The sequence below is a fragment of the Ictalurus furcatus genome, chromosome 27, assembly GCF_023375685.1.
Source record: "Ictalurus furcatus strain D&B chromosome 27, Billie_1.0, whole genome shotgun sequence".
Classification (NCBI taxonomy): domain Eukaryota; kingdom Metazoa; phylum Chordata; class Actinopteri; order Siluriformes; family Ictaluridae; genus Ictalurus; species Ictalurus furcatus.
In genome coordinates, this window is record NC_071281.1 from 18,323,852 (window position 1) to 18,339,874 (window position 16,023).

General features: G+C 42.3%; 1 protein-coding gene and 2 long non-coding RNA genes across 3 annotated transcripts in view; 1 reads left to right on the plus strand and 2 right to left on the minus strand.

Moving 5' to 3' along the window:
- cdh8 (cadherin 8) overlaps positions 1-16,023 on the minus strand; it is a 136,234-nt gene that overhangs the window by 69,443 nt on the left and 50,768 nt on the right. The gene's annotated exons all lie outside the window — the stretch shown is intronic.
- LOC128603164 (uncharacterized) lies at positions 3,525-5,870 on the minus strand. Its single transcript, XR_008384988.1, has 2 exons — positions 5,732-5,870; positions 3,525-5,624 (listed from the first exon to the last, which is right to left on the minus strand). It is a non-coding gene; the product is annotated as an uncharacterized LOC128603164 (long non-coding RNA).
- LOC128603165 (uncharacterized) lies at positions 5,774-9,381 on the plus strand. Its single transcript, XR_008384989.1, has 3 exons — positions 5,774-6,786; positions 8,544-8,661; positions 8,752-9,381. It is a non-coding gene; the product is annotated as an uncharacterized LOC128603165 (long non-coding RNA).

The window sequence follows — 16,023 nt, forward strand, 5'->3', positions numbered from 1 at the left end:
TAAATAACGATATATGATAGCAAGTTTTACTTATACAGAACCCTACATTATCTTACCAATCAATTCTCAAGCAAAGAATGAGCATGACGGAGGGAGTGAGACAGAGAGACAAACCGAGAGTGAGACAGAGAGACAAACAGAGAGTGAGACAGAGAGACAAACAGAGAGTGAGACGGGCGAGGGAGGTCTTATCTAATCACGCCTCCTGCTGCTTGGACGATCCAGACTCCACACTGTCCACTCGGGGCTAAACCCCTCGTCCATCAAGTGAAGGCATTAGTGCTCGGATTCGAGTAGACTACGGTGGAGTGTTTCCAAATCGCCGGTGTTTTATTGTGACAGCTGAATTGCTCGATCGGGCCGACGAAAGCACTAAAGGCCAAACAAGGTCCTGAGCTTCCAGGCAATGTTTAGACTCTCCATTCGAACCGTACATCATTCACTCTTTTATCTATTTGTCTGTCTGTCTCTCTCTCTCTGTCTCTCTCTCTGTCTCTCTCTCTCTGTCTCTCTCTCTGTCTCTCTCTCGTGCTCTGTTCTGTCCTGTTGTGGTCAGAATGCCTCAGATTTTGACCTAAAGTGAAACAAAAATTAAATTATTTTCCCATCTTGGAGTTTTATGAGCTCGGCTCAGTTTTTCTAACAAACATACACAATGAAGTTATTTATTCATTTCTTGTTCTTTTTTCTTTCTTTTTTTTTTACTTTAAATGTGATGTAGAGAAAACGAGCCATATGGCATCATGCTACACTTGTTTTTTTTACACACAATATATATCATAATGCTTAGCTTTGCTAACAAAGGAACAGTGAAACAGCAGTGCTACATTATGAACAAAATACAATAAAACAATACTAGTTTTATTAAATGACATACTTTGTATTTATTTTACTGATGAAGCAATCAATGAACATTATACAGTGTATCAAAAATATTTAACATCCAATCAGCTATTTTCTGTTAGTCATTAAAAAAAGTATCAATGATAATAACTATCGTTTTTTTTTTGTTTTTTTTTTTTTTAAGTTATTCATTGTTCAGGAGGAGGCCTCAAAATTTTGGAACGTTGTTTTCAGGGTTGTTTCTGTAATTCAGCACATGTGTGTAGGAAAAAAGAAAAAAGAAATAAACAAAAATCCCGCACACTAACAGTACTTGCACACGTATCAAATTAGTTTTATTCACAACGTTACGGTCCCATGACCTTCATCAGGCATATACCAACAATCCATTCAACAATCTGATTTAAAATCACCACATGACCAATCACTGCAATGATCCATCATTATCAATCACAATCAGTGACGTAATCCGTCAGTGTATCTGTAACACCCTCACCACCTGACGAGGGGCGATATGGACGTTTATAAAGCACAGGACACGGAGCTGCTGCTTCACCATCAGGGTCGGTGTATTGTCTGAGCACAGCGCCCCCTCCCCAAACACGTGCACCAAGGGGAAAAGCAGTCAAATAATCGATAGATCATTCGAGGCTGAGACGTGAACATCAATCGTCACAGACAAGATAAAGACACACTAATAAGTGCATTCAAGAAATACATTCTCGTGTTTCAGTCGCATATTAATTTAATATAATATATTTACTACTATTTATTTATATACATATTTATTTTTATAACCACGATAATAAATGATGTCCCAACAATGTTTTGTCTCGTTTTTCAACGTATTTTCTGAAGGTGGGGCTGTGTTATATGCAAATGTTCTGATTTACATATGCACTGCATGTTAACTGTATTTACAGTTCTTCAGTAAAGGCGTGTATTAGAAACTGCGTAGTCTTTTGTCTTCTTTGAACTGCAATTTATTTCTCATTCTATCTCAGAGTCTTTTCAGTGTGCATACAAGTATACTGGCTGATACTGTGATACCGTGTAGGTCAATGATGTCACGTGTTGCATTTGATATGGTTTGGGTTGAAATGCTGTTGTGTTTGTACGCTCTACACTATAGCATGCTGGAGTACCCAGGTAATGATATGTGAATGTTTTTGGTGGTCTCCTCTCTCATCTAGGCCATCTGTACCCCTGTCTTTCTTCACTGTTACTTCATTTGGTGCTGCATGGACAACTGCCAAATCATCAGGTTCTCCTGCAGGTTGTTCCTGCATCACATTTACTCCCTGTCTAGATACCCCTTTATTTTCCATTTGGGCTGTTCTTTCATAATCATTTGCCATCATCTCTAAATCAATTTCTTTTCTTTCCTTTTCAGGTTTGCTGGGTTGGAGAACTGGTATTTATGTGTTATCGACCTTGTTATTTTCTTCCACAGGTTCCTGATGCTGGGCAGCATGTAAGTAGTGGCAATCATAGTCTTCATCATCATCATTGTCTGGACTAGACTCATCTTTGTCTGCTAGCCTTGGTTTGTTCACTGTTTTCTTTGTCCTTGACTCCCTCCCGGGTTCAACCTCCAGTGGTAGATAATCACAAGGCAACAAGAGATTACGGTGAAGGACACGGGGTCTTCCTTTTCCTGGTTCCTGGTTCCGTTTTCACTTTGTAAATCAAACCCTCTTCTCCCACTTGATGTACTGTGTAGGAGATTCACAGTCCCATCCCTGGGTGTTAAGTTTCACACTAGGACACGATCTCCAGGATACAATATTGAGCACACTGACCTTAACCACATCATCACAAATTTACAGATTACATAGACAAATGGACATAAACCTATAAACATAACTCTATAGCATCACAGTAAACAATGCTTCATTGTTCATGCCCATAGGTGATAAAGGCTGAAGAGTAACAATATGTCTCTGGAACAGCATTTCTATATCGCCCCCTGTTGGTGGCACATAAAAAAGAATAATCAACATCCTTTCTTCTAATAGAACTCTTATGTTCACTAATTGATTGTTTTAGTTGGCGTGATGTTTCAAAACATAACCGAGACCACAAGGACAATGGATCAGATAGACAGCGAGTGGAAGCACAAGTAATGACCGAATTAATTCGATATTTTTCACCAGTTCTTGGATGACCAAAAAAAGGATGTTTTGAATGTATTATTGCACTGTAATATAGTGTATTACCACATCAGTCTTGAAATGTAGCCATATAACTCGGCTAATGATTGCTAACTAGTTTAGCTAGACAGCTAGATAATCACTTGTCATGGTAATTAATAAATGATAACCTAGTAGGAAATGAATAAATGGATTCGAGTTGAGTAGACGTCCTGGTTTACTGTGGCTCAGTGAAATAATTTTAATGAAAATGTCAACAGTATCCTCTAAGTACAGCATTATAGCTTTAAAATCTAAAGAGACAGAGAAGAAATACAACATGGCTGTGCAGTAGCACTGAGGTTCAGACTGGAAAGTTTCTTCAGTTTTTATGTAGATTGCTCATGAAGGTTATTTCTGAAGCATTTTCTCCTCCAGTCAGATTTAGACATGGTGTTTGACTGAAGTGTGTGTGTGTGTGTGTGTGTGTGTGTGTGTGTGTGTGTGTGTGTGTGTGTGTGTGTAATAATTATCCTTATAAACCTGCAGTAAGGTATCACATGCATTTTAATTTTAATCAGCATCTTTAAACAGGAGGTGATTTGAGGGAAAAAGTGGGGCGCTCATAAGGAGACGAAAATAAAATAATTAGAGGGAAATAATAAAGTTGTTATATAAAGCCAGCCGAGTTTCATAAGTCTAATCAGCAATCAGTCATCGTGGCATTCCAGTTTGTTCTTTATTCGGAGTATTTCAGTACCGCCATTAGTATTTTCAGTATCTAACATTTAGTTGCAGGTCAGTGTGTTTATGTTGGAGTTACCAATTTTCCAATAATTGAGGTCAAAGGTCAGGAAGAGCAAATTCCGGAAACATGAAGTAAAAAAAAAAAAAAAAAACAGACTACACTAACACGTGTTTCTTGCGTGATATCAGCTCAAGTGAGGAGCGGAGTTAAGTCCAGCGCCACCGTCTGACTGTTTGATGAAATTATAACACTGTATTTCACAATTTAAGTTTTGATTGTAAATACACGCACACACAAACACACACACACACACACACACACACACAAGGACAAAATTCAATACATAAATACAACATAATTCATTAATTAATAATATTCTCATTTTAAAGTCCATGAAAAGACAGTATCTTAATCAGAGACACTGGGTTGTCTGATAAGTTCATTATTAATGGACAGAAAGATCAAGGAAGTTAAAGTTTCTCTGTAAGCATAGCAGATGATCAAGTGCTGGATCAAGTGCTATTCTATTCTCAATTCTATTCTATTCTGCTGAATAATGAGTGTGAAAGCCATTTTGTTCAATTAAACCAGTGATCAATGAAAGAATTCCAACTAGGACTATTCATGCAGGAATATATTGGCGATATTCGAGACTCCTATTAGATTTATTTCTTTTTTTGAGGCATTGTTTTCAATTTATTCAATGCTCATCATTGGATTAGTCTTTTTATCTTCATTCTCGCTTTTATGTTACATCATATCACCTTTGACAGCAAAAATAACACTATTTCCTTCTTCAGTCTGTCTTTTCTATCCCTTTTTTTTTCAGGTTTAAAGGTGAGTGTTTGTGTTTAAAGGCAGTGGTCTAGACGCCAGTGAAAAACACTGTCTCAGACGCATCTATGCAAGAAATATCTGGCAACCTCAGAGGTGTGAACTACACGCAGGTGATTCTAATAATCTGAATGTGGAGCTCAGAAAATCCACTTAAACACCTGCGTAACCCGACTCCGAATACCAGGAACGTCCCCCATGTACATATTTATGTAGTTTTAAAACTTAAGTTGGTCTCAATATGCCCCTAAATGTGAGGAATGACACCAGTGACATGATGTGGATGGGAACTGGAAGTGGAACAGGAAGTGAAACAATAGCACACATGGATTTCTATCAATTAACAGCAATTTTACCATTTTAACCGTGGTATTAACTGAACACAGAAACATAATCATGAGGCGTCTTCAGGGACTTTACAGCAATTGAGCAAAGGAAGCTGTGTATATATTTATGTATATTTTTTCATATCCTTCCTAAATTAGATGTGAGGTCCCAGAGAAAGCAGGGGGTTGGTGTGGGGGACATTTTCAAATTTGACGACGCTCAGCACTTGTTCAAAACGTGACCCAAGACAACAGTCATTAACATATTAGCGAAGGTGTGTAATTTTATTTTTTTAAGGGCAACTTGTTCAGCCAACTTCAATTCCATTTCCTGGCCTAGAAACTCGCATTCCTGTTGGGATTTCGGGGCACTGGGGAACACGGTAACAAGGCAAATGTGTGCGAGCGCCGAAATCTAGACATCAAGAACCCGGCGCGGTCGTTTCATAAGCGCATTTTCATGCATATGTTGTCTCGGAGGTGCTGTTCTCAGACACTGACAAAGCACATTCGCTTAAATTGTCACACCTTGCACTTTTGTTCTCCTAATTGTGCCATCATTCCACATGAAAGATCTATCTCATTAACACGGCAACTTCACAACAATCTCGGCTCTATGAAAACCCTTTAAATGAGCCCAAATTAATGGTGCACGTTTTCCTCGCTGTGCATTTTCTTCTTCTTCTTCTTCTTCTTCTTCTTCTCACAAAGACATATTCTTCTCCCAAATATATAGCTTTTCTTTAAAAAAAAAAAAAAAGAAGACTTTAATTTGCAAGATAAGCCTGCTCAGGCACTGATTATTAATCAGAAAGGAAATAATAAAGCATCAATAGGTAATATCTCACAGGTCCTTTTTCACCGCCTTATTACCGGTGGCCTCGAGCCTGCACTCACACCACACACTCCAATCTTTCAATCTCAATGAACAAACATTCAGGTTAAATCGCAGCTCTCAAGGGGAAGAGCTTCTCCGGTGTGTCATTATCCAGGTTGCCATGGCAACATCGCACGCTAACACTTGTATGTCGAAATGATTCAAAGGAACATGAGAAGAAGAGAAAGAACACAGGCTTCTCTTCTTAACCTTGATCACAAGGTTACAAAAACTTTACTTTTGTCACTGCAAGGAATTAAGAACACTGAAAGTGAAGAAGGAGAACAGTTCCACATAAATCAAGCCAGTAGTGAAAATGCTTTATTTGCCACCGGGGAGCGTGTCTGTCCATAAGAAGCAGCATTTAAGCAGCTCACGTCTGTTCATTAGCGCCGTTGCAAAGCCAAGAAGACCTAAATCTGCCTACGCGCCGGTGCAAAGCAGTTTAGCGAGTGTGTGTCATTGTGTTGGTTGTGTGAGAACGGCGCTGGGTTTTTACCGTCCTTCCTGCCGTAGAGCTCTCCAGGAGATTTTACTGTCAGCTCAGGAGGAAATATGACAAGGAACGCCATCGGAACGGCTTTACGACGGCACGAGAAGCAATCAGCCGGCCCTTAACGAGCGACTCTCCAGTCTAACGCATTGTGTTAAACCCTGCACGCCGAATTAACGACTTCGTATCTTGTCAGGGGCAGAACGAGTGTTCAGGGTTCCTCACTGGTTGTGGGGGGGTGTTGAGAGAAGGTCCTCATCCACCACGATGTAAAATCATCACACGCACCACCCTGCCTCATACGGGACACTGGCGCTCCACCTGAGGCTCCATTAGGCTCGGATTAAAGCTCGCCGCCTGCTAAGTACCGTATGATCCGTGTGTGTGTGTGTGTGTGTGTGTGTGTGTGTGTGTGTCTCTGTGTTTGGCCTTTTCTTAACTGCACTCAGTCTCATTCCCACTAATGCAGGAGGAAATCTGACGAGCTCCAAAGACCAGCTGGATGAAAGATGAAAACATCTCATGCAGAGACGGTAAATTTTTATTAAAGCTACGCATCCTAGCTTCACCTGGGGGGTGTGTGATATAACGATTTATACAGTGCATCTGCAAAGTATTCACAGCACTTCACTTTTTCCTCATTTTGTTATGTTACAGCCGTATTCCAAAATGGATTAAATTCATTATTTTCCTCAACATTCTACAAACAATACCCCATAATGACAATGTGAAAGAAGTTTATTAAAAATAAAAAACAAAAAAGCATATGTACATAAGTATTCACAGCCTTTGCTCAATACTTTGTTGAAGCACCTTTGGCACCAATTACAGCCTCGAGTCTTTTTGAGAATGATGCTACAAGCTTGGCACACCGATTTTTGGGCAGTTTCTCCCATTCTTCTTTGCAGGACCTCTCAAGCTCCATCAGGTCGGATGGAGAGCGTCGGTGCACAGCTATTTTCAGATCTCTCCAGAGATGTTCAGTCAGGTTCAAGTCTGGGCTCTGGCTGGGACACTCAAGGACATTCACAGAGTTGTCCTGTAGACACTCCTTTGTTATCTTGGCTGTGTGCTTAGGGTCGTTGTCCTGTTGGAAGATAAACCTTCACCCCAGTCCGAGGTCCAGAGCGCTCTGGAGCAGGTTTTCATCAAGGATGTCTCTGTACATTGCTGCATTCATCTTTCCCCTCAATCCTGACTAGTCTCCCAGTTCCTGCCACTGAAGAACATCCCCACAGCATGATGCTGCCACCACCATGCTTCATTGTAGGGATGGTATTGGCCAGATGATGAGTGGTGCCTGGTTTCCTCCAGACATGACGCTTGCCATTCAGGCCAAAGAGTTCAATCCTTGTTCAATCTTTGGTCTGCGAGTCCTTCAGGTGCCTTTCGGCAAACTCCAGGAGGGCTGTCACGTGCCTTTTACTGAGGAGTGGCTTCCGTCTGGCCACTCTACCATTCAGGCCTGATTGGTGGAGTGCTGCAGAGATGGTTGTTCTTCTGGAAGGTTCTCATCTCACCACAGAGACACGCTGGAGCTCTGTCAGAGTGACCATTGGGTTTTTGATCACCTCCCCGACTAAGGTCCTTCTCCCCCGATCGCTCAGTTTGGCCGGGCAGCCAGCTCTAGGAAGAGTACAGGTGGTTCCAAACTTCTTCCATTTACAGATGAGGGAGACCACTGTGCTCACTGGGACCTTCAACGCTGCAGAAATGTTTCTGTACCCTTCCCCAGATCTGTGCCTCGATACAATCCTGTCTCGAAGGTCTACAGACAGTTCCTTGGACTTCATGGCTGGTTTGTGCTCTGACATGCATTGTTAACTGTGGGACCTTATATAGACAGGTGTGTGCCTTTCCAAATCATGTCCAATCAACTGGATTTTCCACAGGTGGACTCCAATCAAGTTGTAGAAACATCTCAAGGATGATCAGTGGAAACAGGATGCACCTGAGCTCAATTTTGAGTGTCATGGCAAAGGCTGTGAATACTCATGTACATGTGCTTTTTTGTTTGTTTTTTTATTTTTAATAAATTTGTAAAGATTTCAAACAAATTTCTTTCACATTGTTATTATGGGGTATTGTTTGTAGAATTTTGAGGAAAATAATGAATTTAATCCATTTTGGAATAAGGCTGTAACATAACAAAATGTGGAAAAAGTGAAGCGCTGTGAATACTTTCCGGATGCACTGTACCGCCGCACTTTGGAATATTTGAATCTGATGATGGTTCCTTGTAGAACACTAGTTGCATGAAGACGGTTCTAAGTGAAATGTTTTCTAACAGGAATGGAACGACTAGAATCTTTTCGGAAATGATTCTTCTGAGACACAGTTGTGTGAGGTTCTAGGAAGCTGAGAACCCATTACTATCCAAAGAAGTTTTAAGGAACTAGAAGTTCAAGGTAAGGTTCTTTGTAGAACCTTTTTTGAATTTGTAAGGTTCTCAGGAGACTGTTTTCTAAAAGGGTTCTTTCTGGAGCTTTTTGTTGTAGGTATCTATTTCAATCGTGAGTTTTCTCCAGAGGAACACACTGAAGAACCGGTCAGGATTATACATGAGAACATGCCATCTAAACATCACACTGTGAAAGAACCAGCACTCATCTGGACTATCGTTTGTATTTCATGTCCAGCTAGGCGAACAAGACATTGTGTCATTCCACACCTTCAGACCTAATCTCCAGTCTGAGAGAAGCTACGGCAGCGTCCTGCTGCACCTGTACCAACGTGGAGAGACGGCGTGATGCTCGGGTTCCAGATATCGCCAAAATATTGTGAATAAAAGAAACGGATGAGTCATCACCAGTACATGAGATGCTCGTCTATTTTTGGAATCAGTTTCCTCTTCGCGTTTGTCCAGTAGGAAAACAATTAAATCACCCGACACGTCGTCTTTATTCCTGAAAAAATCCTCGTAGAATAATGGGCTCTGATGTGTTATGATGGCTTTCTGACATCGACCTTTAAATATAATCAGAGATCTGCAGCTTTACTGTTACATTATGCAGTTTTGTTTGTTTATTTGTTTGTTTACACCTGAAGGGGTGTATCAGGTCAGATGTAGTGTGGATTAAATAGACTTTATTATATAAACAAACTGACACAAATTAATAAATAAATGTTTTGTCCAATGTTTAATTATTTATGCTTCTTCTTCCAATAATAATAATAATAATAATAATAATAATAATAATAAATATAAGTTTATTTATATAGAACCTTTCCACAGCTCAAGGACCCTTCTTTTTCTTCTTCCCCTTATTATTATTATTATTATTATTATTATAATTATTATTATTATTATTATTATTATTGCTGCACTATTTATTTATTTATTGATTCATTTATTTATTTGGTTAGTTAGTTATTACATTAGTTAGGATAATCTTTTATGATTTTTTTGCTTACCATTAATTATTTATGCTTAAATTTCATTGTATTATTATGCATTTACATTAATTAATTTATTTATTGATATATTTAAGATAGTCTGAAATATTCTTACATAAAATACAAACAGACAATCCAAGTTTAAAATTAGTACTTTAATGCCCTGACAAGCTGCTTTTAAAAATAATATTGTATATATAATCTCAATCTAATTTTGCCGAGAGCTGTGAATAATGATCTAATGTTGGTAATTTTCAAATGTGAGAACTTTAGAAATTTAACTTCTCTGAGGGCACTTTTATTTAAAAAAAAAAAAAAAAAAAAATGTTCCTTATACTCTCTCTCTCTCTCTCTCTCTCTCTCTCTTTCTCTCTGAGATCTGGTGTGTGAATCTTCCATCGAGAGATCTCAGCCAGAAATCCAGGTGATAGAAAAAGTGCAGAATGATCAAACGTAGCGTCTTGTCTCAGTGCTTAGCATCCTGATTAGCCTACCTGTGTGTGTTGGACTGACTTTCATAAGGTCCAGATGGAAGCAGTAGCAGTTTAGCGAGTGTGTGTCATTGTGTTGGTTGTGTGAGAACGGCGCTGGGTTTTTACCGTCCTTCCTGCCGTAGAGCTCTCCAGGAGATTTTATTGTCAGCTCAGGAGGAAATATGACAAGGAACGCCATCGGAACGGCTTTACGACGGCACGAGAAGCAATCAGCCGGCCCTTAACGAGCGACTCTCCAGTCTAACATGTTGTGTTAAACCCTGCACGCCGAATTAACGACTTCGTATCTTGTCAGGGGCAGAACGAGTGTTCAGGGTTCCTCACTGGTTGTGGGGGGGTGTTGAGAGAAGGTCCTCATCCACCACGATGTAAAATCATCACACGCACCACCCTGCCTCATACGGGACACTGGCGCTCCACCTGAGGCTCCATTAGACTCGGATTAAAGCTAGCCGCCTGCTAAGTACCATATGATCCATGTGTGTGTGTGTGTGTGTGTGTGTGTGTGTGTGTGTCTCTGTCTTTGGCCTTTTCTTAACTGCACTCAGTCACATTCCCACTAATGCAGGAGGAAATCTGACGAGCTCCAAAGACTAGCTGGGTGAAAGATGAAAACATCTCATGCAGAGACGGTGAATTTTTATTAAAGCTATGCGTGCTAGCTTCACCTGGGGGGTGTGTGATATGACGATTTATACCTCCGCACTTTGGAATATTTGAATCTGATGATGGTTCCTTGTAGAACACTAGTTGCATGAAGACGGTTCTAAGTGAAATGTTTTCTAACAGGAATGGAAAGACTAGAATCTTTTCGGAAATGATTCTTCTGAGACACAGTTGTGTGAGGTTCTAGGAAGCCGAGAACCCATTACTATCCAAAGAAGCCTCAAGAAACTAGGAGTGCAACCAGTGAACAGCATTTAGGCCTCTATCATTCAAGGTAAGGTTCTTTGTAGAACCTTTTTTGGATTTGTAAGGTTCTCAGGAGACTGTTTTCTAAAAGGGTTCTTTCTGGAGCTTTTTGTTGTAGGAATCTGTTTAAATTGTGAGGTTTCTCCAGAGGAACACACTGAAGAACCGGTCAGGATTATACATGAGAACATGCCATCTAAACATCACACTGTGCAAGAACCAGCACTCATCTGGACTATCGTTTGTATTTCATGTCCAGCTAGGCGAACATGACATGGTGCAGGAATCAATAAAGCCTCAGCATGAGACTGAGTCATCATGTCATTCCACATCTTCAGACCTAATCTCTAGTCTGAGAGAAGCTACGGCAGCGTCCTGCTGCACCTGTACCAACCCGGAGGGAGAGAGAGAGTGATGCTTGAGTTCCAGTTATCAGCAAAATATTGTGAATAAAAGAAACGGATGAGTCATCGCCAGTACATGAGATGCTCGTCTATTTTTGGAATCAGTTTCCTCTTCGCGTTTGTCCAGTAGGAAAACAATTAAATCACCCGAGACGTCGTCTTTATTCCTGAAAAAATCCTCGTAGAATAATGGGCTCTGATGTGTTATGATGGCTTTCTGACATCGACCTTTAAATATAATCAGAGATCTGCAGCTTTACTGTTACATTATGCAGTTTTGTTTATTTGTTCGTTTATTTGTTTGTTTACATCTGAAGGGGTGTATCAGGTCAGATGTAGTGTGGATTAAATATTTTTTATTATATAAACAAACAAACACAAATTATTGAATAAATAATTTGCCCAATGTTCAATTATTTAATCTTTCTAATAATAATAATAATAATAATAATAATAATAATAATAATGATGTAGCAAAGAGTCTATGGAGTGAGGATCCATATGGGGCTTTATTAAACAACGTATCAAATGTATCCAAACAGACTGAGGTCAATTGCTGGCAACAGCAGATCAATGGTAATGCCAATATCATAGTCAACAAACAGGCAAAAGGTCAGGGCAGGCAACGAAGGCTCAACGAACAGGATAAACAGTCCGGGTTCAAACACAGGCAGCGAAAACAAACAGTAAATGCTCAGTAATGTTATCAAGGGCAAAACAAGACTTCACAGTGAGTGTGTATGAGAGTGTGTCTTAAATAGAGAATCTGATGAGAAACAGGTGTGGTGGTAATTAGTTCTGGGTGCGTGGTTATGGGAAACGGCATCCGTAGGAAAAGTCAATACTAGGGTGATGGTGACCTCTGGTGGTGAGCGGGAGGAACCACTGAGGCCTGATTCATGAAAGAGCCCCCCTAACCCCTACGACCGGCTCCTGACGCGAAGTGGCGCCCAACGCCAGGGTCCAGGAGGCCAAGGGGCCGGTCTATGTAGATGGGTCCTGTGAAACACTTCAATGAGTGTGGGGTCAAGGATGTCATCGGCATTAACCCAAGATCGTTCATCCAGCCCATACCCCTCCCAGTCCACGAGATACTGTATTGACCTCCCCTAGCATCTGGAGTCCAGATGATATCGCACCTGATAGGCCTCCTCACTGTCCGCCATGATGGGTGGGGACCCTGGTCACTGGTCTCTGCCTCCCCTCTCAGACCACCAGTGGGCTAGAGCAAAGACACATGGAAAGTGGGTGAAATGCGATAAGTGGGAGGCAGGGCAAGATGGTATGATCTGTCTAAGTATTTTGAATGGACCCACGTACCTGGCACTGAGTTTCCTGCATGGTAGGTGGAGTCACAGATCGGTGGTGGAGAGCCAAACACATTGACCGGTGTTGTATTCCGGGTTGGGATGACTATGACAATCCGCTTGTTCTTTTTGTCTCCTGACAGCTAGTTGGAGGTGTGGGCCTGGGTCCAGGTGGCCTCACTTCTCTGGAGCCAGTCGTTGACGGCCGGGAGTTCTGTGGGCTCCCCTGACCTGGATAATATGGGAGGTTGGAAGCCAAGCACACACTGGAAAGGAGTGATGCTTGTTGAGGGTTTGTGGAGGGAATTCTGGGCCCAGAAAAGGTAGTGGCTCCAGTCTGACTGGTTCTGGTTACAGTAGGCCGTGAGAAAGCTTGTTGATTGAGGCATTCCGTTTGACCATTGGCTTGTGGGTAATGTCCTTAGGTTAGGCTGACATTTATGTTGAGTTGCTTGAAGAACGCTGGCCAAACATGAGAGGAGAATCTTCTGGTAGGCCGTAGAGTTTGAATACGTAGTGACATAGGTGCTCTGCAGTTTCAAAAGCAGTAGGTAGTTTTGGCAGTGGAATTAGCCAGCAGGCTATGGAAAAGTGGTCAATAATAGTGAGTTTGGCAGTGTGACCCTGAGAAACTGGAAGATCTGTCACGATATCTATGTCGATGTGGGACCATGGGCATTGAGGTGTGGGTAGTGGTTGAAGTAGTCTGGCAGGGGGGTTGTCTGGTTGACTTACTGAAGTTGCAAGTGGAACAGTTCCGAATGTAGTCAATGGTATCAGCCTGTATGGTGGGCCACAAAAACTGGTTGCGTATTAACTGGTGGCTGGCGGTGATTCCAGGATGACCAGAGCTAAGGGAAGAGTAGATCCAGTGGATGACCTTCTTGCGGCACGCAGGGGGAATGTAGGTCTTGTCAGAGGGGCAGTCAGTGGGTGCTGGGTCGTAAGTCTGAGTGTTAGCTATTTCAGTAATTATATCCCATTGTACTGGGGCGATGATCATAATGGGTGGTACAATGGGCTCTTCGGTCTGACGTTGTTGTGGAAATTCATATTGGTGGGACAGAGCATTGGCCTTGGCGTTCTTTGACCCAGGGCAGTAGGTGACTGAAATCGAAGTGCGTGAAGAAGAGCTCTCATCTAGACTGGGGTTGAGTCTCGTGGTAGTGCACAGATACTCTAGGTGTGGTGAACTGTTAGCACAAGAAAGGGGTGTTTGACTCCAGCCAATGACACCACACTTCAAATGCTGTCTTGACGGGCAAGAGTTCCCAGTCCCCGACATAATAGTTCTGTTCAGCAGCACTAAGCTGGCGGGAGTCATACACACATGGGAAGAGCTTAGGGGAATGAGTAATGAGGCATTGTAGGATGGCTCAAACGTGCTTCACATGTTCCTCACAGGTGTCTGAGTAGATGAGGATATTGTTGATGTATATGATGACCCAGCGATTAAGCATGTCTCGGAAGACATCTGATGGACTATAGACCAGCCCAAAAGGCATGATGAGGTATTTGTTGTGCCCTGTGCTGATAGAGAACACCGTCTTATACTCATCGCCCTCACAAAGACATATTAGGTTGTACACACTGCACAGGTCAAGTTTTGTGTAATACCTGCCCCTTCACAGTTGTTTGTGGTCTGATGGAAACAGAGGCAGAGGGTACCAGAATTTGACTGTGATTTCATTTACACCGTGGTAATCAATGCATGGGCAGAGCCCTCCGTCTTTCTTGTGCACAAAGAAGAACGCGGCTGATGCTGGTGAGGTTGAAGGTCTGATAAAGCCCTTAGAGAGTTCCTCCTTGATACAAGATTTCATAGCTTCAGACTCAGGCTGAGATAGTGGGAAAATTCTGCCTCGTGATGGTGTGGTATTAGGTAGGAGCTCTATGGCACAGTCACTTGGGCGATGAGGAGGAAGTTGTGCAGCTTTGGTCTTGCTGAAGACATCAGCTAGCTCAGAGTACTCAGGAGGCAGATTGGGGAGTGCAAGGTGGCTCTAGTCCGATAGTGGAGGCTCTGATGGTCATTGGGGCTATAGGCCTTAAGCAGGAGGTGATGCAGGCCTTGTTCCATTGGGTGATCTCCAAGAGACCTGGGGGTCATGTTTCTGTAACCAGGGCAGTACTAGGATGTGTGGGTGGTTAGGTGATTGGATTACATACAGGTTGATTAGTGCTGACACTACCAAGACTCGGTCAAGACGAGTCACGGTTTTAGTGGTATGGACTGAGCATTGGCAAAATCTTCATCAATGAAATTACCCACTGCCCCTGAATCAAGCATGCGGTAGTTATCACATATCTCCCAGAGAACTCTAGAATTGCTGGCAGTTCAAGACATGAGGTAGAGCGCATGAGGGAACTATATGCACTCACCGTATTGGAGCATCGCCGGAGTCGAGCCAGGCAGGAGATCCTCTCATATCCAGCTTGACCAAAGTACAGACACAGATGCTGTCTTAGGCAGCAGTCTCTCTCTTCTGGGGTAAAGTGAGCATGTCCAATCTACATGGGCTCAGGGTCATTCACGTTGAAAGCAGCAGTCGGGCTAGGAATTTCCATGCTGGTGGGTCTTCACACTCTGATTAGGTTATCAATGCGGATGGCTAGTTTGATAAACTGATCCAAAGTTTTACCTTCATCACGGCACGCCAGCTCTGCCTTAAGCTCCAGATGTAATCCCTTGTGGAATAGTAGCTTGAAGGTATCCTCAATCCATCCTTTCTTAGCTGCAAGTGTGCAAAAAGTCAGAACATACTCCAGGGCAGTTTCTCTCTCTTGGCGGAGGGAAAGCAGTTGGTCACCAACAACTTTGCCCAACACCGGGTGCTCAAAAAGTCACTGAATGAAAGAAGGGTTGAGCGATCATTGGTCCATTCTGCCGTCACCCAGTCCAGGGCTTTCCCGGTTAGCAGAAAGCACACAAAGGCTATAGGGCTTTCAAACACGGGGTAGAGCATGGGTTGTTGATTCACAAACAGTGAGCATTGGAGAAAAAGCCCTTACAGTTGCCGGGGGATATGTTTAATTTCTCCAGAAAGGAGAGACATGGATTGGCAGTGATTGTGCTGGCAGAGGTCGGGATTCCTGCTTGAGGAGACAGTGGAGCTGGAGGGCTAGGTGTCGGTAACTGGAGGCATTGTAGCGCCTTCACTGATTCGTTGGATAGTGACGTTCGCTGTTAGAGTTGCTGCTGATGTACCATTAGCATTTTAGCTTGCGGCGAAACCTCCGTGGTTAACTGCATGATG